This window comes from Glycine soja, chromosome 14 (assembly GCF_004193775.1).
Source record: "Glycine soja cultivar W05 chromosome 14, ASM419377v2, whole genome shotgun sequence".
In the NCBI taxonomy this organism is placed as follows: domain Eukaryota; kingdom Viridiplantae; phylum Streptophyta; class Magnoliopsida; order Fabales; family Fabaceae; genus Glycine; species Glycine soja.
The window spans coordinates 24,087,402-24,098,590 of NC_041015.1; the positions used below are offsets into that span (position 1 = coordinate 24,087,402).

At 37.4% G+C, this 11,189-nt stretch overlaps 1 long non-coding RNA gene across 1 annotated transcript; it reads right to left on the reverse strand.

Annotated features, from left to right (window-relative positions):
• Positions 1-6,985: 6,985 nt before the first annotated feature.
• On the reverse strand, positions 6,986-7,615 carry LOC114383034. Its single transcript, XR_003660369.1, has 2 exons — positions 7,565-7,615; positions 6,986-7,459 (listed from the first exon to the last, which is right to left on the reverse strand). It is a non-coding gene; the product is annotated as an uncharacterized LOC114383034 (long non-coding RNA).
• Positions 7,616-11,189: the final 3,574 nt, after the last annotated feature.

Below are 11,189 nucleotides of genomic sequence, written 5' to 3' on the forward strand. Positions count from 1 at the left end.
ACATTTTTCATAATCAAAGGATACTTTATATCCTTTATCACATAATTGACTAACACTTAATAGACTATGCTTTAAACCTTCTACAAGTAACACATTTTCAATGGGAGTAGAGGAACTCGTACCTATTTTGCCGACTCCAATGATTTTGCCTTTGTTGTTGTCATCGTATGTAACATGTCCACTTTTCTTGGGGGAAATGGTTGTAAATTTGGATAAATTTCCCGTCATATGCTTGGAACATCCACTGTCGATGTACCACTTCTTCCTTACAGATTCTTCTCGTTGTTCTCATGAGATTTTGTCATGAGACATAAGTTGGCTTGATCTTCATCATGATCTTGAAATGATTTCAGATTTGACCTATACCTGAAATTTCTTTTGACAAACATGGAATTTAAAGAGGCCATTAATCTTGAAGTTGTGAAACTTTTCTCAAGAAACCTGGCTCTGATACCACTTGTTGGATTAAGTGGCCTCAGAATAATTAAGAAGAGGGGTTGAATTAATTATTAATGTGTCTTGACTAATTAAAAAATTATCCTTCTTAATGTTACTAGATTCAACTAGGCTTTTACTACTAAGTTAAGAAAGTCAAGAACAAAAACAATAACTTAACCAAAAGTAAAAGTGGCAATTAAAAGTACACAGCAAAAATTAAAGAGTGTAAGGAAGAAGAAGACAACACAAGATTTATACTGGATCGGCCACAACCCGTGCCTACATCCAGTCCCCAAGCAACCAACGATTATTGAGATTTCTTTCAACCTTGTAAAATCCTTTACAAGCCAAAGATCCATAAGGGATGTACCCTCCCTTGTTCTCTTTGAACAACCACGTGAATGTACCCTCCACTTGAACTGATCCACAAGAGATGTACCCTCTCTTGTTCTCAGTATAACAACCCAAGTAGATGTACCCTCTACTTGTACCACAAAGGATGTACCCTCCAATGTATTAGGACAAAGAATTCTTAGGCGATTAGTCCCTTGAATTCTTTGTGAGGGGGATACAAAAGATATCTCAGGCGGTTAGTCCTTTGAAATCTTTTGTAAGAAACAGAAGATATCTCAGGCGGTTAGTCTTTTGAAATCTTTTGTCAAGAGGGAGAAGGGAGAATCAAAAGAATTCTCAGGTGGTTAGTCCTTTGAATCTTTTGGCAAGAGAAAGAAGTGAATAAAGAATAATAATACCACAAGTTTTCGGTCAATGAACTTTTCTTGAAAGAAAAAGTATTGAACAAAAACTTTTTAGAAAGATGAAGAAAATCTATTATGCATGAAAAGAATCAGTAAGTTCTGTAAAAGCAGTTATGAAAATTCATGTCATGGTCACATATTTATAATCATTTGATGACTCAAGTTAAAGTTTGTGACTCTTGGAAATTTCTTTAAAACTAGTCACCTTTTAAAAGTCGTGACTCTTTTTGAAAACTAGCCACTTAAAAAGTTGTAACTCTTTTGAAAAACTCTTCAGAAACAAGTTACTTTAAGAATTATGAATTTTGGTAAATTTTTTTTCGAAACCAGTCACTGGCAATGGATTACCATCATAGTGTAATCGATTATACATCAACAGATGTGACTCTTCATGTTTAAATTTGAAAATCAAAATGTTTAGAAACACTGATAATCGATTACAAGTATTGTGTAATCGATTACGCAAGTTTAAAATGATTTGAAATTTTTTTATAACTAGTTGTGACTCTTGAAATTTGAAACCTAACATTTTAAAACATTGGTAATCGATTACATGCTCAAGGTAATCGATTACCGCTTTGTAAATCAGTTTTGAAAACAATGTTGGCTATTGGTAATCGATTACTACCTTCTGTTAATCGATTACAAGAGAGTAAAACTCTTTGGTAAAAGATTTTGTGAAAAATTCTTGTGCTACTCAATGTTTTGAAAAACTTTTTTAGTACTTATCTTGATTGAGTCTTCTCTTGATTCTTGAATCTTGAGTCTTGAATCTTGATTTTGATTGTTCTTGAATCTTGATTCTTGAAACTTGATTGTTCTTGAATCTTGATTCTTTGAAACTTGATTCTTGAAGCTTTTTGACTCCTGATTCTTTGGAACTTGCTTAACTCTTGGTTCTTTGGCATCATCAAAATAATCTTAGAAGTCATTGCTTCCACACTTATCATTTCATTCAAATTAGTTTATACATAAGCTAATTTGAAGAAGATCAGAGGTCTTTCATTTAGCTTCTCCAAAAGCTTATTTTAACTTGTTCATAAGCTAATTTTGACTTATGAGAGAAGCTTACTTCAATTTACCTTCTTATTTTCTTCTTCTATAAGTGCTTATTGAGAAGTTTTTCCAAACAGAGCCTTATTCATTTTCAACATGTGACAATCAGCACCTTGATTCTTCTATCAATTGAAAATGAGTAAAAACACATTAAACTAAACAAATTATGAAAATCATAAACTACTATGGAGTATCTAGTAAGTAAGAAATATCCACACATTGTATTAAAAAAAGGCCGATTCACCAAGTAAAAAAAATAAAATCAGACAACCTTCTTCCTGAAGCAAATTTGTTTCATCTGCCTCATGTAGTTCTCTACAACTATACTCAGCAACCAACTTTTCACGGGCAAAGTCATCTTCCAAGCCATGCATGAAAAAATGATGTTCAATCAGAAATTGAAAATGAAAACAAAACTCATAAATTAAAGAATTTAATACGCATGCATTGTCAGCATAATCAGTTAATCAGAAATCATGGTAAGATAGTTATTATTATAAAAGTAAAAGAAATAACTGAAATTAAAAAAATTTTACATTGCCAACGTACATATCATCTATGACAATTATATAAAGGGGATATCATGTTATTTTGTACACATTTTTAAGACATTTTTACCCTTCAACTGATTTTTTTTTCTCCACTTACTTATCCTTTAACTAAGTAATTTCTGCAAACTACTATCAATATTTCGGGTGCTTCCCGAGTTCCTAGTACCACTGTGGCGTCCCTAAATTAATGACTGGTTTAATAGTAATAATTTAAATAACAAAAACCATGGTAGTTTTTTTTTTCTTTTTCTTTTTCATTTCTTTCTCTTTTCACCATAACTAGGTTTAAAAGGAAAATCCTAACTATAGAGTCCTGAATGGCCAGTTCACAACTCTATTCGGAGTCATTTCTTTCTTACCGCTCATAATCTCTAAACTAATTTGTTGTTTCAAAAGGAAAAATGTACTAGCCATTACTTTAGGTCGTCATGTGAAAATAAAAGAATAAAATACGGTCGATAAACTCTTTTACAAATAAAGTTGCAAATGCTTTCTTTTCGAGTAACAAGATTGATCCTAAATACATTCATCATTTAAAGCTGATCAAAATATGGGAGTTTTACAAAATACAGTGTCATTCAGAGCAAAGGTGTCCATAGTGGTGGCTTCAGCCACATGCATACAATCATCAAATTCCTATACATCAGGTCTACCCATACAAAAAAAAAAGAGTAAACCTAACAGTCAGTCCTAGATACACCCACCCTCAAAAGTATATAAAACTAGTCCGAAGAGCTGTCCACTATGATGAAGAGCCTCCGCTGATCGCCATCTCCCCTGGGCCACTATCCTCCGTAGAGTCTGCCTCAGATGCCGACATGGCTTCCTCGGGAGAATCCACCTCAAGAAGTGGATCCTCATCACCCTCTAGAAAGTCAAGGGCATCCACAGCAGGCTCAGGAGGTAGCTCTTCCAGATCCTCCCCAGGGTCTTCCTCGGATGACGTTACCTCGATCACTTGGACGGGCTCCACTAGACGATATGGTGTAGGCGTGGGTAGTATCCACTCCACCGTGCGCTGAAGCGTCCGTGCAGGTTCATCTGGATGCACCAAAGAAGTAGCCGTGAATCGAATGGTGCCCCGAAATCGGTACCTCGTGTTGCCTTCGAGGGTCTCCCAAGCTCCCTCTAGGCACTCCATCTCTACTCGATCACGGATTAGCTGCGCCGCCATCACGATCTACAAGAAAGAAAAGAAAGGGGTAGACTCTTTCACAAGAATCTAACTATGCCGCCGCACAATGCGTCTCATAACCACTACATGCAATTAAAAGGGATATCTTAAGGCTTTTCATCTCTGGTAATCGATTACACAGCCTTGGTAATCGATTACCAGAGGCTAAACTTGAATTACACAGCCTCAGGACATGAAATATGCAAAAATGCATTGTGTAATCGATTACACATGCCTGGTAATCGATTACCAGTGACCCATCCCTCTGTGTAATCGATTACACAGGCTTGTAATCGATTACCAGAGGCCTCCACAATGTTCCAGTCCCCTTTCTAAGCTTGGTAATCGATTACACCCCCTTGGTAATCGATTACCAGAAGCCCTCATGGCTTCCTGACCTCGTTTTCAAGCCTGGTAATCGATTACACCCCGTGGTAATCGATTACCAGAGACCATCTTAGCCTCCTGTCTTCACTTTTAAGCCTTGTAATCGATTACCCACCCTTGGTAATCGATTACCAGAGGCCATAATCCACATATCACACAAAATTCACAGCTGGCCAGCCACCACAAGCCTCCTTGCTTTGTGGTCTTTGTTCCTTTTAGCTGTTGACTGCCAGGAGCTCGCCTGTTTAGGTACATCACAGGTTCTCACTGACCGACTATGCCCGGGTTGGGTCGGGATTGGTCAAGCTTGGTTTTGGGCAATAGCACCCCACCTGACGTCCCCAAGGTCTCCTGACCCCCGCGACATATCTCCAGGTACCACTCTGTGGTCAACGAATAAAAGCAGGAAGTTCACCCTTCTACACTTCCTCATCTCAAGCTTGTAGGATTATGGGGTACCCATCACATGTGGTACTAGGTGGCGGTCGGGCAATGGTGCACAACAAGTTTTCCACATCCACAATGCGCGCATAAACCCACCATCCCCTGTTGCCCACCTCCAACTGAGCTCACGTACTCCCACGTAGCCCATATCCTCGTTTCTCTCAACACCGGGTCCCCATCAATCCTCCCAAGCTTCCACAACATCCAAGCAAAACAACATTCAAATAGCACAAGCTATCACAGCCAAGCAAAATAGAGCAAAGGCAGAAAACTCTGCCAAAACACCAACCAAATCACAGCTTTTCTCACTTAAAGACCCCAGTAACAATTCCTTCGTTCCGGTTCATTAACCGTTGGATCGACTCGAAAAGTTTACTGGAAGTCTTTAGTACATAAGCCTACATTTTGACCGTTGGGATCTACTAGAAAACATCCAGAACTCATTCTGCACTACTCTTTCCACAGCCAATCACACACCAACATTTTTCTGCACAAGCCAAAATCCTGCTGCACCTATTTTGACAGCAAAATTCTGCATAAGTGCAGATTTCGAAAATCACACTTCCCCTCATCCAATCTTGCCTAAATCAAATCCTACAAGTCCCAAATCATGTATCAATCATGTCTAAACCAAAGCCAAGCTTCAAAACACAGCAACACATAATCTAGGTGTCCAACACCCCTCCATTCAATGGGTTTTCTAGGTTTGAAAAGTGAAATTGAGAATGAGGTAAATTTGAAGCAAACTCTCACCTCACACAAGTCTATAACATCAATCTAAACTTGCTCAAACTGGATTTACACCTAAAATCTCACCGAATCAAAATTTGACTCTTCAACACCCAATTTTGCCCTAGAAATGGCTCTTTGGTCACTTTGATCATTCGTTCTTCTCTCTAGCACAGTCCAAGCTTTCTCCCAAGTCCTAAATGACATTTCAAGCTAGTATTAACTCACTTTAACCTCCATTTACCACAGAATTCAGACTTAACCTTCCAACTCTCAAAGCCTCACTCTTTTTCCACTCATAACATCACATTCTCACTTTCTAACCCTAGGTTAATTCTACCCTTCATCTCTAACAGTTTTCCATGAGCAATTTCAGCACATGAACATCACAAGCATCATCATAAAAAACCCTAAAACAGAATGGGTATGTCTAACTCATCCAAACATGGCAATTTCAACAAGCTTTCAACAAGAGTCTTCACAAATAACCATCATGAAGTAGAAAACTAACAAAACTACCCATCATATCTCCCAAAACCCCATACCCACGAAAATCAAAGGAGAAAGAAGTCCACCCAAACCTGAATTTTCGAAGTCCCACTCGTAGCCACGCATTTCACGACCCCGAAAATGCTCTCCTTTCACGATTTGGGGCAGAAATGATGGCCAAAGGTTGAAGCTTTGCTTGGAGCTTCAATGGAGAATGAAGAAGAAGAGAATGGCAACGTGAGGGAGAGAGAGAGCTGTCTGAAAAGTGTGGGGGCTGAGTGAAGAGAGAGAAAAGCTTTTTGGTTTTAAATAAAGGGTTTTCTCTTTTTCTATTATTTTATTTAAGCAATGCCACATGTCTCTATTTGAGTGGAGCCAAAAGGGCCCACTTTCCCTTTTGATTGTGACCCATACTCAGCCACAAAAGTGAGAAAAACCTGACCTTTGAAACGCTAAAATCCTTCCTCGGTTTGCGTACCATTTCTCTGGTTCCAGTTCCTCGCGTTTCTCTGCGTCCGTCGGGGCCAGTTTTCGAAAGTACGCAATATATATATCAAAACGCTCAGAATAAAACCCCGAGCGTGGTTCAGAGGTTGGTTTCGTTAAATTCCAAGTCGCATGCAAAATGATGATTTTTAACTAATTAATTAGGAATTAACCCATAACCTCCCAGTTATGGATTTCTCTTCCTTAATTAGTCTAACCCGCATATCTTGCCCCCACTACTCCTATTTCTACCAAGAACATATATGCATATACACTGAATAATATATATATATATATATATATATATAATCATTCAAAATACATCGTTTCCAAAAATTCCAGGTAGAAATTTCCAGGATGTTACAACCACCACATATACGTTCAACAACAAGCTTTGCCATTTTCTAATTGAGCCAAGACTTGCACGTTGCACATATGGCTCACATAGAAAATAAACATGCTCGTGAAAAAAAAATTCCAAAATGCACTTTCATATTAGGAACATGAAATCCACCATCAATTGAGCAAAAACACTTCCCCTCATATGCGGAATAAGGATGTACAGAAGTAGTAGAAATTTTGTCTGATGATTAATGCATTTTCACATCAGAAGCAGCTAGCTAATATATCTATATCCGCCTAGGTAAAGACTGCAAGTCAAATGCTTAGTAGCCGAATGGTTGAAATGCTTAGTTTTATAAAAATAAATGTCACAAAAACAGAACTTGGGAAGGCATAAGTTAATTACATGGAAGTGTAACAAAGAGAATGACTTCATTTTCCACTTCACTGTCCATTGCTTATGAAACCAGTGTCCTTTCAGTATCTACACTTTGTTTAGGCTTCATAGGTGGCGGCAATTTTTCCAACACCCACTTTGATGAAGAATCAAGCCACAACCCTTTACTGGTTTCTTTGTGCTTGAAATCGGGAGCTTTTGCATTCCTCTGATAATCAAAATGAACTACTAACTCAATACAAAAAATTCTAATAAAGTAATATAAACTTGTAAAGATTTAAGAACACAAGGAAAAAACAGAAAATTGGATTACCTTATTTAATCTATTATCCCACCAGTTAGCATAGTTTTGCACCAAATCATGTTGGATCAAGTGGCCTTAGAATAATTAAGAAGGGGGTGGGGGTTGAATTAATTATTAATGTGTCTTGACTAATTAAAAAATTATCCTTCTTAACGTTACTAGATTCAACAAGGCTTTTACTACTAAGTTAAGAAAGTAAAGAACAAAAACAATAACTTAACCAAAAGTAAAACCTGCAATTAAAAGTACACAACGGAAATTAAAAAGTGTAGGGAAGAAGAAGACAAACACAAGATTTATACTGGTTCGGCCACAACCCGTGCCTACATCCAGTCCCCAAGCAACCAACGGTTCTTGAGATTTCTTTCAACCTTGTAAAATCCTTTACAAGCCAAAGATCCACATGGGATGTACCCTCCCTTGTTCTCTTTGAACAACCAAGTGGATCTACCCTCCACTTGAACTGATCCACAAGAGATGTACCCTCTCTTGTTCTCAGTATAACAACCCAAGTAGATGTGCCCTCTACTTGTACCACAAAGGATGTACCCTCCAATGTATTAGGACAAAGAATTCTTAGGCAGTTAGTCCCTTGAATTCTCTATGAGGGGGATACAAAAGATATCTCAGGCGGTTAGTCCTTTGAAATTTTTTGTATAAAGAGAAAGGGAAAAAGATATATCAGGCGATTAGTCCTTTGAAATCTTTTGTAAGAAACAGAAGATATCTCAGGCGGTTAGTCCTTTGAAATCTTTTGTCAAGAGGGAGAAGGGAGAATCAAAAGAATTCTCAGGCAGTTAGTCCTTTGAATCTTTGGGCAAGAGAAAGAAGTGAATGAAGAAGAAGAATAACACAAGTTTTCGGTCAATGAACTTTTCTTGAAAGAGAAAGTATTGAACAAAAACTTTTTAGAAAGATGAAGATCTGTTATGCATGAAAGGAATCAATAAGTTCTATAAAAGCAGTTATGAAAATTCATGCCATGTTCACATATTTATAATCATTTGATGACTCAAGTTAAAGTTTGTGACTCTTGGCAATTTCTTTCAAATTAGTCACCTTTTAAAAGTTGTGACTCTTTTTGAAAACTTGTCACTTGAAAAGTTGTGACTCTTTTGAAAAACTCTTCAGAAACAAGTTACTTTAAGAATTATGACTTTTCGTAATTTATTTTTCGAAATCAGTCACATGGTAATTGATTACCATCATAGTGTAATCGATTACACATCAACAGATGTGACTCTTCATGTTTAAATTTGAAAACATTTAGAAACATTAGTAATCGATTACAAGTATTGTGTAATCGATTACACAAGTTTAAAATGATTTGAAAATGTTTTATCACTAGTTGTGACTCTTGAAATTTGAAACCTAATGTTTTAAAACATTGGTAATCGATTACATGCTCAAGGTAATCAATTACAACTTTTTAAATCAGTTTTGAAAACAATGTTGGTGATGCAATCCTATCCCGCAAGGGCATTGGGTAGAAGACTCCAAGTAGATTGGGCTAGAGATCCAAGGGAAGGCCCTAAGGTTCTCATGAGCCTTAGGGTAGATTTCGAGCCCATGGGCTAAGCATGACCCGCTTATCTTTGTAAATATTAGAATAGGTTTTTTCTTCGTTTGGGCCTTGTATTTTGGCCATTCTAATAGTATAGGGTTTTAGCCTTGTATTTCGGGGCATTTTGAGTAGTCTTTGTAGTAAGGACTTTTTTTTTTTTGTATTTTCATGTTTTTTTTGTCATGGGGATGAGCTTAGCTATTATAGGGGGTGTGTAGCTAAGCTCTAGCTTCTCATCTCAAGGAGGTGAGCTTAGCTATTAGAGAGGTATGTGTAGCTAAGCTCTAGCTTCTTTAGGAATCTTCTTAAAGAAGCTTCTAAAGGAGGTGAGCTTAGTTATGAGAGGGGTGTGTGTAGCTAAGCTCTAGCTTCTCAAGGAAGTTTTCTCAAAGAAGCTTCTCAAGGAAGTTTTCTCAAGAAAGCTTCTCAAGGAAGCTACCTAGTCTATAAATAGAAGCATGTGTAACACTTGTGGTAACTTTGATGAATGAGAGTCTTGTGAGACACAACTCAAAGTTCAACTTCTCTCCCTTTTTCTTCCTTCAATTTCGTGCTCCCCCCTCTCTCTTTCTCTCCCTCTTTCTTTTCCTCCATTGAAGCATCCTTCCAAGCTTCTTATCCAAGGCTCATCTTGGTGGTGAAGCTCTTTTTTCCATGGCTTATTCCTTAATGGATGGCGCCTCCTCTCACCTCTTCTCCTTTGTCTTCCGCTGCATCTCCATGGTGAAAAATCACCATTGAAGGACCTCATTGAAGCTCAAAGATCCAGCCTCCATAGAAGCTCCACAAGCTAGCTTCCATCAAGAAAAAAAAAAAAGTCCTTACTACAAAGACTACTCAAAATGCCCCGAAATACAAGGCTAAAACCCTATACTATTAGAATGGCCAAAATACAAGGCCCAAACGAAGAAAAAACCTATTCTAATATTTACAAAGATAAGCGGGTCATGCTTAGCCCATGGGCTCAAAATCTACCCTAAGGCTCATGAGAACCTTAGGGCCTTCCCTTGGATCTCTAGCCCAATCTACTTGGAGTCTTCTACCCAATGCCCTTGCGGGATAGGATTGCATCAGTTGGCTACTGGTAATCGATTATTACCTTCTAGTAATCGATTACCAGAGAGTAAAACTCTTTGATAAAAGATTTTGTGAAAAATTCTTGTGCTACTCAATGTTTTGAAAAACTTTTTCTGTACTTATCTTGATTGAGTCTTCTCTTGAGTCTTGAATCTTGATTCTTGAAGCTTTTTGACTCCTGATTCTTTGGAACTTGCTTAACTCTTGATTCTTTATCATCATCAAAATAGTCTTGGAAGTCATTGCTTCCACAAATCATTCCAGGACTCACCACCATCACCTGAGACATGTGTGCTTTAAAACAAAATATGATGCATAAATGGAAATAGGACATAAGGAATAATCGTAAGTGGCACAGGAAAAACAAACATGACAAATTGAAAGCATCTCCAGGCTACAAAATAAAAAATATAATTTTTTTTTAATTAGATATGAACCCCAAATCAGAGTGAGAATCTGTTTGCACCAACTCTATCATGCATCTTAAATATGACTAACTATCTATGATGGATGAGGCCTTTATGGTTTATACAGACAGAGACAGACCTTTTTTGGATATAGCAGTTGGAACATCAAATTGAAGTCCTTCCAATTTAGGCAAAACCCACTTTTCATCCTTGCCAAGCCAGAAAGAATAGCCATCCTTGCGTTTGAAATCAGGGTGCTTTGGTTTTACTTGTACTAAGTAAATAGAGGTGTAAAAGGATGGATCCCCAGATAAATTAGTCAAAAAGAGAAAGATAAGTCATGAGTCAGTCACTACCAATCCATTGCACTGGTTTATTCTAAATAAAAAAACAACTACTTATTGTGAAGTACTATATATATTATTTTTATATTATAATAATGATATATAATATATAATAACCTAAATCCAGCAAACAATGTCAGGCAGTATGAGTAAGAAATTCTAAAAGGTAGGGTCTCCATGTACCTACCTGCTACAGTGTGAGAGAAAGTCTCAGCAGCGAGAAGCCTTGCCATGACTTCCAT